The following is an 8,959-nucleotide window of genomic DNA, read 5'->3' as shown; positions in this document are numbered from 1 at the left end:
AGACTGCATTCTGCAGATTGGTGTCCTTTGGTTCCACATATCTCACAATCTGACGAAACTGCGGCTACAGTATTCGGGTTTATGCACATATGCTCGACTTTGAGGGCTAATGCGTCCATTTTAGCTTGCATCATGTCTATAGAGCTTAGTTCATGCACTCCTCCTTGGGCTTCCTTCTTCTCTACTGTCGCTCGTTCGACTCCCCATGATTGATGGTTTTGAGCCATATCTTCGATGAGGGCACTAGCTTCAGGATAAGGTTTGTTCATCAGAGCATCGCCTGCGGCAGCGTCGATGGTCATCTTTGTGTTATAGTGAAGTCCATTATAGAAGGTTTGAATGATTAACCAATTTTCTAAACCATAATATGGGCATGCTCGTAACAACTCTTTATATCTCTCCCAAGCTTCGAACAACGATTCTCCTTGGTTTTGGGTAAATCTAGTTATATGGTTTCGAAGAACGGCGGTCTTACTCGGGGGAAAATATCTAGCAAGAAATACTCTTCTAAGGTTATCCCAAGTCGTAATGGAATTGGGTGGAATGGAATCTAACCATGATAGGGCTTTATCTCTGAGGGAAAAAGGAAATAATCTTAAACGTATTGCCTCAGGAGAAGCTCCATTGGTTTTAAAAGTGTCTGCTAATTGAAGAAATATTTTTAAATGTTGGTTTGGGTTCTCAGTAGCGAGACCTGCGAATTGTCTTTGTTGCACTAGTTGCAACAGGGATGGTTTAAGTTTAAAATTATTAGCTGGGATGGTTGGGTTTACTATACTAGAACTGGGTTCTTCATTTGATGGTTGAGCGAAATCCTTAAGAGGTATTTGGTTTTGATCTTCGGCCATAGCTCTCTTAATTCTATGAAAGAATAAACGTGCGCGAGCGTAACGTTCAGGTTCCGCCAGAGGGTATACTAAGCTTAAACTTCCGGTGATGCGAGTTCTTCGCATTGACCGGCGGGAAATAGCCTAAGTCTAAACGATATAACAACAGGGAAATGAAATTTGACGAAATTGGTCCCCGACAATGGCGCCAAAAACTTGATGCGGTGTTTCGCAAGTATACGAACGCGTCAGAGTAATATAAAACATTGTCGAATCCACAGAGACCAAGTGTCAATCTATCGTTATCTATTGTTATGGTGTTTATCAAAGGCAATCAAAATAGGTGTTTTTTGGAGTGTGCAATGAAAAGTAAAGTGTTGAATAAAGATTAATTGATAAAGACACGGTCGAATGTAATTCACGTAATCAATTAATAATCCAAGTACTTGCTAATAGAATTACTTATGGGCAGTGTTTCCTACTTTGAAAAGAACTAATTTAACAGGAACTGTCGCTTTCGCGTATTCAAAACCGAGTTGTACTCCCTAATCAAACCCTCTTATTGTCACTTATAAAAAGGCGCGCATTGCGTTAGAGTAGTAAACCTATTTTTAAGAAATATAGTATCTTGACCAAGTTGAAAAGTATTATAACCTGGATTTCTTAACCAAAAGAGGTTCTCACGAACCAGACTCTAAACTTATAAACGCATCCGAAAATAGTTTTAAAATCTCTTTTCTTCTTAAGTTAAAAACTCCTAATGAACTAAACAAAGCGCTTTCGCTGTTTTTGAAATAGTTAAAAACAATTAAGTTTAAAAAGACGTTGGACGACTTTCGATCTTACCCAACGGAATTGAAGTTCGGGAAAACTTAAGTTGAAAGTTAAAATAGCCCTTAAGTGTTTCTACGAAAAATTGTACGGATTATCGGTTCAATTACGATCCTTACATTCTAACCTTATAAATTTAGTTAGACATGGTAATGTAAAAGTGCATTAATTTAAATAAAAGTAGTGCGAGTGCGGAAAGTAAATAAAAGTAGTGCGAGTGCGAGGAAATAAATAATTTAAAGCGAGTGCGAGGAAATAAATAAAGTAAAGCGAGTGCGAGGAAATAAATAAAGTAAAGCGAGTGCGAGGAAGTAAATAAAGTAAAGCGAGTGCGGGAAAATAAATAAGATAAAGCGAGTGCGGGAAAATAAATAATTTAAAGCGAGTGCGAGGAAATAAATAAAGTAAAGCGAGCGCGGGAAAATAAATAAGATAAAGACAAGTAATAAAAACCTTCTCCAATAGGAGGGTTGAATAAATTGCAAAGCGGAAATGAAAATGGCGGCAGGATTAACTTCCTTCCAAAGTGCTCCAAACTCGATTACAGACTCTATCACAGACTTGATTACACAATTGTGGTAACACTCCAATGCGAAGCGATTACCACTTTATAATACTGAATATATGCCTAAGTGAAACAAAGTTGCTCTGAGTTTGCCTCTGCTCTAAGTTTGGATGATTGTAAAAGTGATTTCGAGTTTCTATTTATAAGCAAGTAAAAAGATGGAAATGACAAGGATGCCCTTCAACTTGAAAATGGGAGGGAAAACTTTTCCTCTTGTGGCGCCCGCCACAAGGCCAATCTGAGGCGCCTTAGTGGAAGTAGTGGGGAACGTGGCAGTTGAGGGAAGTTGAGCTTGGACACGTCATGGCAGGGTCTATGGCGCCAGCCATGGGGTAAGCCACAAGTACAAAATGCTGAATTTTAGGGTTTTTAGCTCTTTTTCACTCCTTTTCTCGATCGGGGCTCCGATTAAAGTAAAAACCTGAAAACAAAGGAAAACATAGCAATAACACAAAAAAATAACAATAAAACAACTAGAATGCATGTGAAATCGGAGTCGAAAATACGGTAAATTTCAGTGTTATCAGACATGTGTCTAATGCCATCTTTGAAGTCATCTGATACATGGGGATTTGGAAGAAGATCATGGAGTTACTAAGCTTGGATGTGGCTATCTTTATTTGATGCCTTACTCTTCATCTTACTATTTTTTATTGATATTGCTTGATTCTAAATTCCAAGGGAAATTTGGGTTTCTATATGACATTCTTGTCTATTTGATTGCAGTCCATTGGTCAGATCTTTTCAACTCTTAACTTTTAAATTGTTGCTTAGGATTAGTCTCTTCATCTCCTCCCACTTCTTTAATTTCAAAATCTCTCCCTCCTTTTTAAAATCTTCTTTGCTTGTGCTTTCTAAACCTTGACTGTATTGCAAATTAGAAACTTTGGTCTTACGTCATTGCATTTTCAAGCTTATTTTCTTAATCAAAGTTGTAAATAAACCTAACTATACTTGACTTAAATTTTCAAAATCCAAAAAGAACTAACACTCATTCAAACCTTTTTAGGCCCTTTGTGCCTTTGTTAAACTTAAACTTTTGTTAAAAGCAATGTACCCACTTTGAAATTGTTACCACGAACTACGAGGTTTTTATCCCTCATTTTTATGTTGGTACGTAGGCACAAGTCCGAAGGTCTTGTCAAACACAAAAATATAATTAATGAATTCTTTTCTCATCCCTCCATTTCATTTATTGCAAACATCACTTGTACAAAAACACATATGCAGACAAGAAAGGGCTCCCTAGGAGTACCTAGGACACTTTAGGTGCTAACACCTTCCCTCTGTGTAACCAATCCCCTTACCTATAATCTCTGGCATTTTATTAGTTTTGATTTGAAAACTTCTTATCTTTTGGGTTTTGTTCGTACTTTTCCCTTTTCCCTTGGGAACAATAAAAGCGCGGTGGCGACTCTGGTTCAATTGACGTCTAGCTTATCCATAGTTTTATGGTCATGAATTTACCGCTACAATAGCCTCATAAAAGATTCAGAGTATAACTGGATAATATAGGCATAGGCTTATCATGAATAAAACATGTGAATGTCAATTCATTGTCAATAATATTAGGTTACAAAAAGTCATGTTGCATATTCTTAACGTAAACAAAAGTGATGGACTAAAACATGTAATTGTCAATTAATTGTCAATAGCATTAGGTTACAAAAATACATACTCTATAGTCAAGGGTGGAGGTTGAGAATTAACTAAAAGTAGCAAAAAAAGGAACTTCTAACAACCTAACAGAACGTTGTTGTACCAAAATAAGTCGAGATGAAAGCAAGGCATCATTCCTTCTTGGAATGTTTCAGACTCTTGATTGCAGATTGTTTGGGTGACAACATAGTTGAAGTTGTTAGCTCCTTAGTTGAATGATCTTTGGACAATCTCTTGTAAGGGGTATTGTTTGAATTATCTGTGTCGCTCCAGTTTTGTGAAGCAGACATGGTTGACTAAAAATGGGAAAGTCAAGCTATAATATCTTAGGGAAATTATCTTTCATAGAAACTTAATAGCTTAAGACAAATATGAGTATTAAACAAAATTGCTTTTTGAATGAAACTTAGAGTGATTGATTCATTGTCGTCTATATGTTGGTTACAAATGATTTTTCTATTCCTTTGATAGTCGGGGCATTCATGGCAATTTTAGAAGTTTGCTACACCAAAATATATTGTAGGGTCAGCATCCAAGTGTTTGAGATGAAAAGTTCAATTAAACTTTGATATTTTAATAAAAAGAAATACCTCATTTGGATGCATGGCCTCTTTGATCATTTGGATTACTTGTTGATCCTCATTTAGCTTGACAATAGATGACTGCTTAAAATTCGGTTGAAACTCACACGAAAAGCAAATTATTTGCCTAAAAGTTTGTACAGGTGTGTTGGGTAGATTTATGGATGATCTTCATCGAATTGGGAATATAGTATGCAAATAAGAAATAGTATTCGTTAAATGTAGGCAGTTTGTTATTTTGGGTAACAGACACTATCACTTCCCGCAGTATAGTGAATCACAGTTGAAGTAGAAATGAAATGGTAGCATGAAGAATGGTTCCTAATAATGTGGTGTAATGTTACAACTATGAAATGGTAGCATGAAGAATGATAGACAAACAAAACAACACTGAAACATGTTAAAGATAGCATGACATAATGTGTATGAAAACTAAGAGAACTTATAACCTTTCCAACAAAAAACCAATAATGATAGGCAGGCAAAACATTACATGAAGCAATAATCAGGAGCAGTGTAATGTTAAAAATATGAAGTGGTAGCATGAATAATGATAGACAGACAAAACAGTACATGAAGCAACAATTAGGACTTATAACCTTTCAAACAAAAAAATATTAAGATGAAATGTTGATAATATAAGCTCAGTGAAAAGAAGTTCATTCTAACATGTATCAAGCAGACACTCCAACATGTATCAAACAGAAATTAATAGTTTGTTATATCAAAACAAAACTTCAAAATCTATTTCAATAATTTAGACATTTTCAAGCTAAAAACAAACCAAGTAAAAACTAACACTAGCAATCTAGAAACTATGTTGCACCGAAGTCAGTATCTGGTAAAACAAACAGTAGCTTAAACATTTTATGTATCAAGCAGACATTGCAACATGTATCAAGTATTGAAATAAATAATAATTACATACCTTTTTCATAATTTCTCTTAAATCATTAGCAGGCATTCCAACATATTTAATACACTCATTGTCCCAAAACATAAAACAACCGGTCTTGCCTGCATACTCTACCTTAATTTCTATTTTATACCTAATCAAATGTTTCAAATGCAAAGAAGTTTCCAAACAATATCATAAATCCAAGAGAATATATTTGTAACTAAGAATGAGGGGCTTACTTTGTTACTGGTGGAGCTATATTTTCACAACAGCTGCATATGAAAAGCTCCCTATGAGATTTATTAGTCATGTTACATGATGGACACTGCTCACAGTACCAACCAAACCAACTTGACTTGAACCTCTTAGTTGTTCCAATTGTGTTGCAAAAAGTTTGATATAAATCAAGATGATATTGAATGTTATAGAACATTTGCATTTGAAGAAGAATGAAGTAAAAATCATTATAAATGGTTACGGTGCTCTGAGCAGCTAACAGAAGCATTGAGATGTAGAAGGTTACCTCTTGAAGAGAAATGATGTCACCAATAGTTTTGACGTCATTCGTGTAGGAGAAAGATTTCCCTACAAATGACCCTTGAGACTCAGAAGGTTGGAATAGTTGTTGTGAATGAATCTGGGAACTCACTGTATCTCCCAACCTGAAGAACAATAAAGGATTATATAGACTGAAGTACATAATAGGAAATTGAAATAAAGGTATAGAAAAATATTGACTTACTTATATTTGGAGGTTGTGACATGTGATGATCAAAATCAAGAATTAATTTTGATCCATTCCAAGCATTCGAGATGTACAGCTTTCTGGTCGCTGCAAAAATAAAAGAGTCACAACATTAAGAGAAAAGCAAGTAAGCGCACATAAATAAAAGGAATAAAAATGGAATAACATTCCAAGCATTACTTAAACTTTGTTGGCACATAGCATGAGTGATTATGATAATTGTGTGGCCATGTGTGGTATGCTCAGTTGTGTAGGCCATAAGACTGTTGGTATATGTTTCCCAAAATGTAAGATCAATTTCAGAACTAATAATAATAAAGAGACAAAAATAGTTATTATAGACAGTTAAGTAATATGTAAAATAGAACATAATGAAATAGATAATAAAATGATATAGACATCTCATCGAATAAGAGTATGTTGACACAAGCCTTTCGCCCCCTACCCGCAGCTTGAGCCTTTAATACTTGGTATATTTATGTATCAATCAATTATAAAACGTATATCATTTTATTACTTGAACGTATATCAATGTTAAGCCAAGTTGCGGGTAGGGGCGAAAGGCTTGTATCAACGTATATCATTTTATTACTTTTTATTTATAGACATTTTTACTACTTGGTATAATACCCAGCACACTATATTTATGTATTTTTATTTTTATTTATATATTTTAGTTTATATTATTATATAAAAATGTATGTCTATCAATTATAAAACGTATATCAATGTTAAGCCAGTACATATTTAATATAAGTGTTCGTTTATTTCAACAATAAATTGTTTGAAACTTTTTTAATATTTTTAAAAACTTAAAATTATATGATATTTTATAATTGATCTATTTATTTTTAATAGGAATGCGGGTCACTGGTACGGGTATGGGTCCTTACATACCCATAGGGCACGAGTACGGGTGCTAACTTTGGCACCCAAACGGGTATGTGTCGCATCCGCGAAAAACAACCGGCGGGCTGAAACAAAAACAACACAGAGCCGCCACCGTGCGTTATTTATCCCAAAAGAGGGAAAGGAAACGCTCGAAGTAAACCTGGGAAAAGCATGGTCTCGCGACCAAAGAGAATGGGATCGGGAGTCGGTTATGCGAAGGGAAGGTATTAGCACCCCTACGCATCCGTCGTACTCGACGGGATCCACGCTCAAAAGATAGAAAAAGGTTGCTAAAACAAATATCACACACACACACACACTGAAGACCACACAGGTGAGAGAAGAGGGGAAGAGGGCTCGCTAGGATATCGCATCCTATGCCTACGTATCTCGTCTGGAACGAGAATCAGAGCTACCGTAGTTCAGCTCACGCACGCCAAACAGGACACACACAAACACAGGCAAACATGGAACCCGAACGCCAATCGCTGGACTTGCATCGGCTTCCGAACCAAACAAACACAATTAGGATACGGATAGCCAATCGCTGGGCTTACATCCATATCCTGACACTCAAGAAGAAACAAACAAACACACTCAAAAAGGAAAAAAGTGCCCGGAGAGACCTCGCACGGTCTCCTGCCTACGTACCTCATCTGGTATGAGGATCAGGGCGACGTAGTTCCCCTGGATGGGAAAGAAATTCTAACCAGATACAAAGGGAGACACACTACTAGGGAGCTGGACTCGAGCCTAGATGTTATCATGCATCATTGCCCTATGTTATGGTTCTCTATCTACTTGCACAACAGCAAGCTAATCCTAACCAGGAAAAAGCAAAGCATGCAAGCATAAACAAAACAAATCAAACATTCACAGTTAGCACACGCTATATCCAGACAAGGTGGGCTCAATCAAGGGTTAAGTTGCAAAAGCAACACAACTGTGTCAGGTGATATTAGCTCTTAATCCTGACATTGAGAGTCAGGGTGAAGCCAGATGAAAGGTGAGTGAAGATTAGACTTCACAACTCTTATCCCTGGCCAGGGAGAGCTTCAGACAAAGGAGTGTGGGTTCAGAAAGCGGGAACCCTTCTACACTCAAGACTCTGACTCAACTGTACAACAGTACAAGATCTTGGGTTAATGTCCCAATGCATCAACACAGTGGTGTGAGCAGAGGGACGACTCAACAGAATAGCGGGAGATAGATTGCATATCTCTTTGATCTGCCAATTGCCTCATAGAGGTCTTTACCTGCTTGGGGACAAAGTTAAACAATCACAAATATCGCCTCTTAAGGAGGACTTCAGACAGTTGCCTGGCTAAATAACGAGCCAGGTCTTCCAGACTACATGGAGACAAGAGAGTCTACCTCAACTGGTTTATACAACCAAGCAGCAGCTCAGCAAGTTCTTAAAGAACTAAAGCGACTATGGTACCTGAAATCAATCAAGTACAGTCAGTATACCAATCACACAGTCAAAACAGACAAGTTAAGAATCAACAGTCAATACAATCAACCAATGCAATGTGCAAAGCACAATCAACTCAAGTGAGCCAAGCACAAGCTCAAGGCAAGTGAGCCAAGCATCCTACAAAACACACAAGTTAGTTTACAACAAGCATATAAACCAAATTCAATCAACTTGAATTAACATCCTCAAAGCATTTGTTGCTTAACCTGAAAAGCACATCCAAATGTGAGAAACAAGACCACTAGGACAAGCCTAGGGTCCAAAGGAGATGAAAAATTCAAAACAGCAAGTGAAAATTAATCAAAACCAATATTTATCAAGCAAAAAGAGAATCCAATTGGTCTCACACCAAAACTATGCACCAAATCTATTTTATGAACAAAACATGTCAAACTATGCATTTTGGAAACACATTAGAGCAAACAGAATGATCACAATCAAATCAATATCAAAACAGCTCAATAAATTCCACAAAAATTCCATCC

General features: G+C 36.6%; 1 long non-coding RNA gene and 1 other non-coding gene across 3 annotated transcripts; one reads left to right on the top strand and one right to left on the bottom strand.

Moving 5' to 3' along the window:
• Positions 1 to 357: 357 nt before the first annotated feature.
• On the top strand, positions 358 to 464 carry LOC127089582 (small nucleolar RNA R71). Its single transcript, XR_007791160.1, has one exon. It is a non-coding gene; the product is annotated as a small nucleolar RNA R71 (small nucleolar RNA).
• Positions 465 to 3,919: 3,455 nt separating this feature from the next.
• LOC127087778 (uncharacterized) lies at positions 3,920 to 6,241 on the bottom strand. 2 transcript variants are annotated; one of them, XR_007790031.1, is made up of 4 exons: positions 6,104 to 6,241; positions 5,885 to 6,023; positions 4,473 to 5,725; positions 3,920 to 4,384 (listed from the first exon to the last, which is right to left on the bottom strand). It is a non-coding gene; the product is annotated as an uncharacterized LOC127087778 (long non-coding RNA). The 2 variants fall into 2 exon arrangements; XR_007790030.1 differs by having other exon boundaries at positions 4,473 to 6,023.
• Between the last annotated feature and the right edge of the window lie 2,718 nt (positions 6,242 to 8,959).

This window comes from Lathyrus oleraceus, chromosome 5, assembly GCF_024323335.1.
Source record: "Lathyrus oleraceus cultivar Zhongwan6 chromosome 5, CAAS_Psat_ZW6_1.0, whole genome shotgun sequence".
Taxonomy (NCBI): domain Eukaryota; kingdom Viridiplantae; phylum Streptophyta; class Magnoliopsida; order Fabales; family Fabaceae; genus Lathyrus; species Lathyrus oleraceus.
The sequence above is the reverse complement of the archived record's forward strand: the minus strand, read 5'-3'. Positions and strand labels throughout refer to the sequence as shown.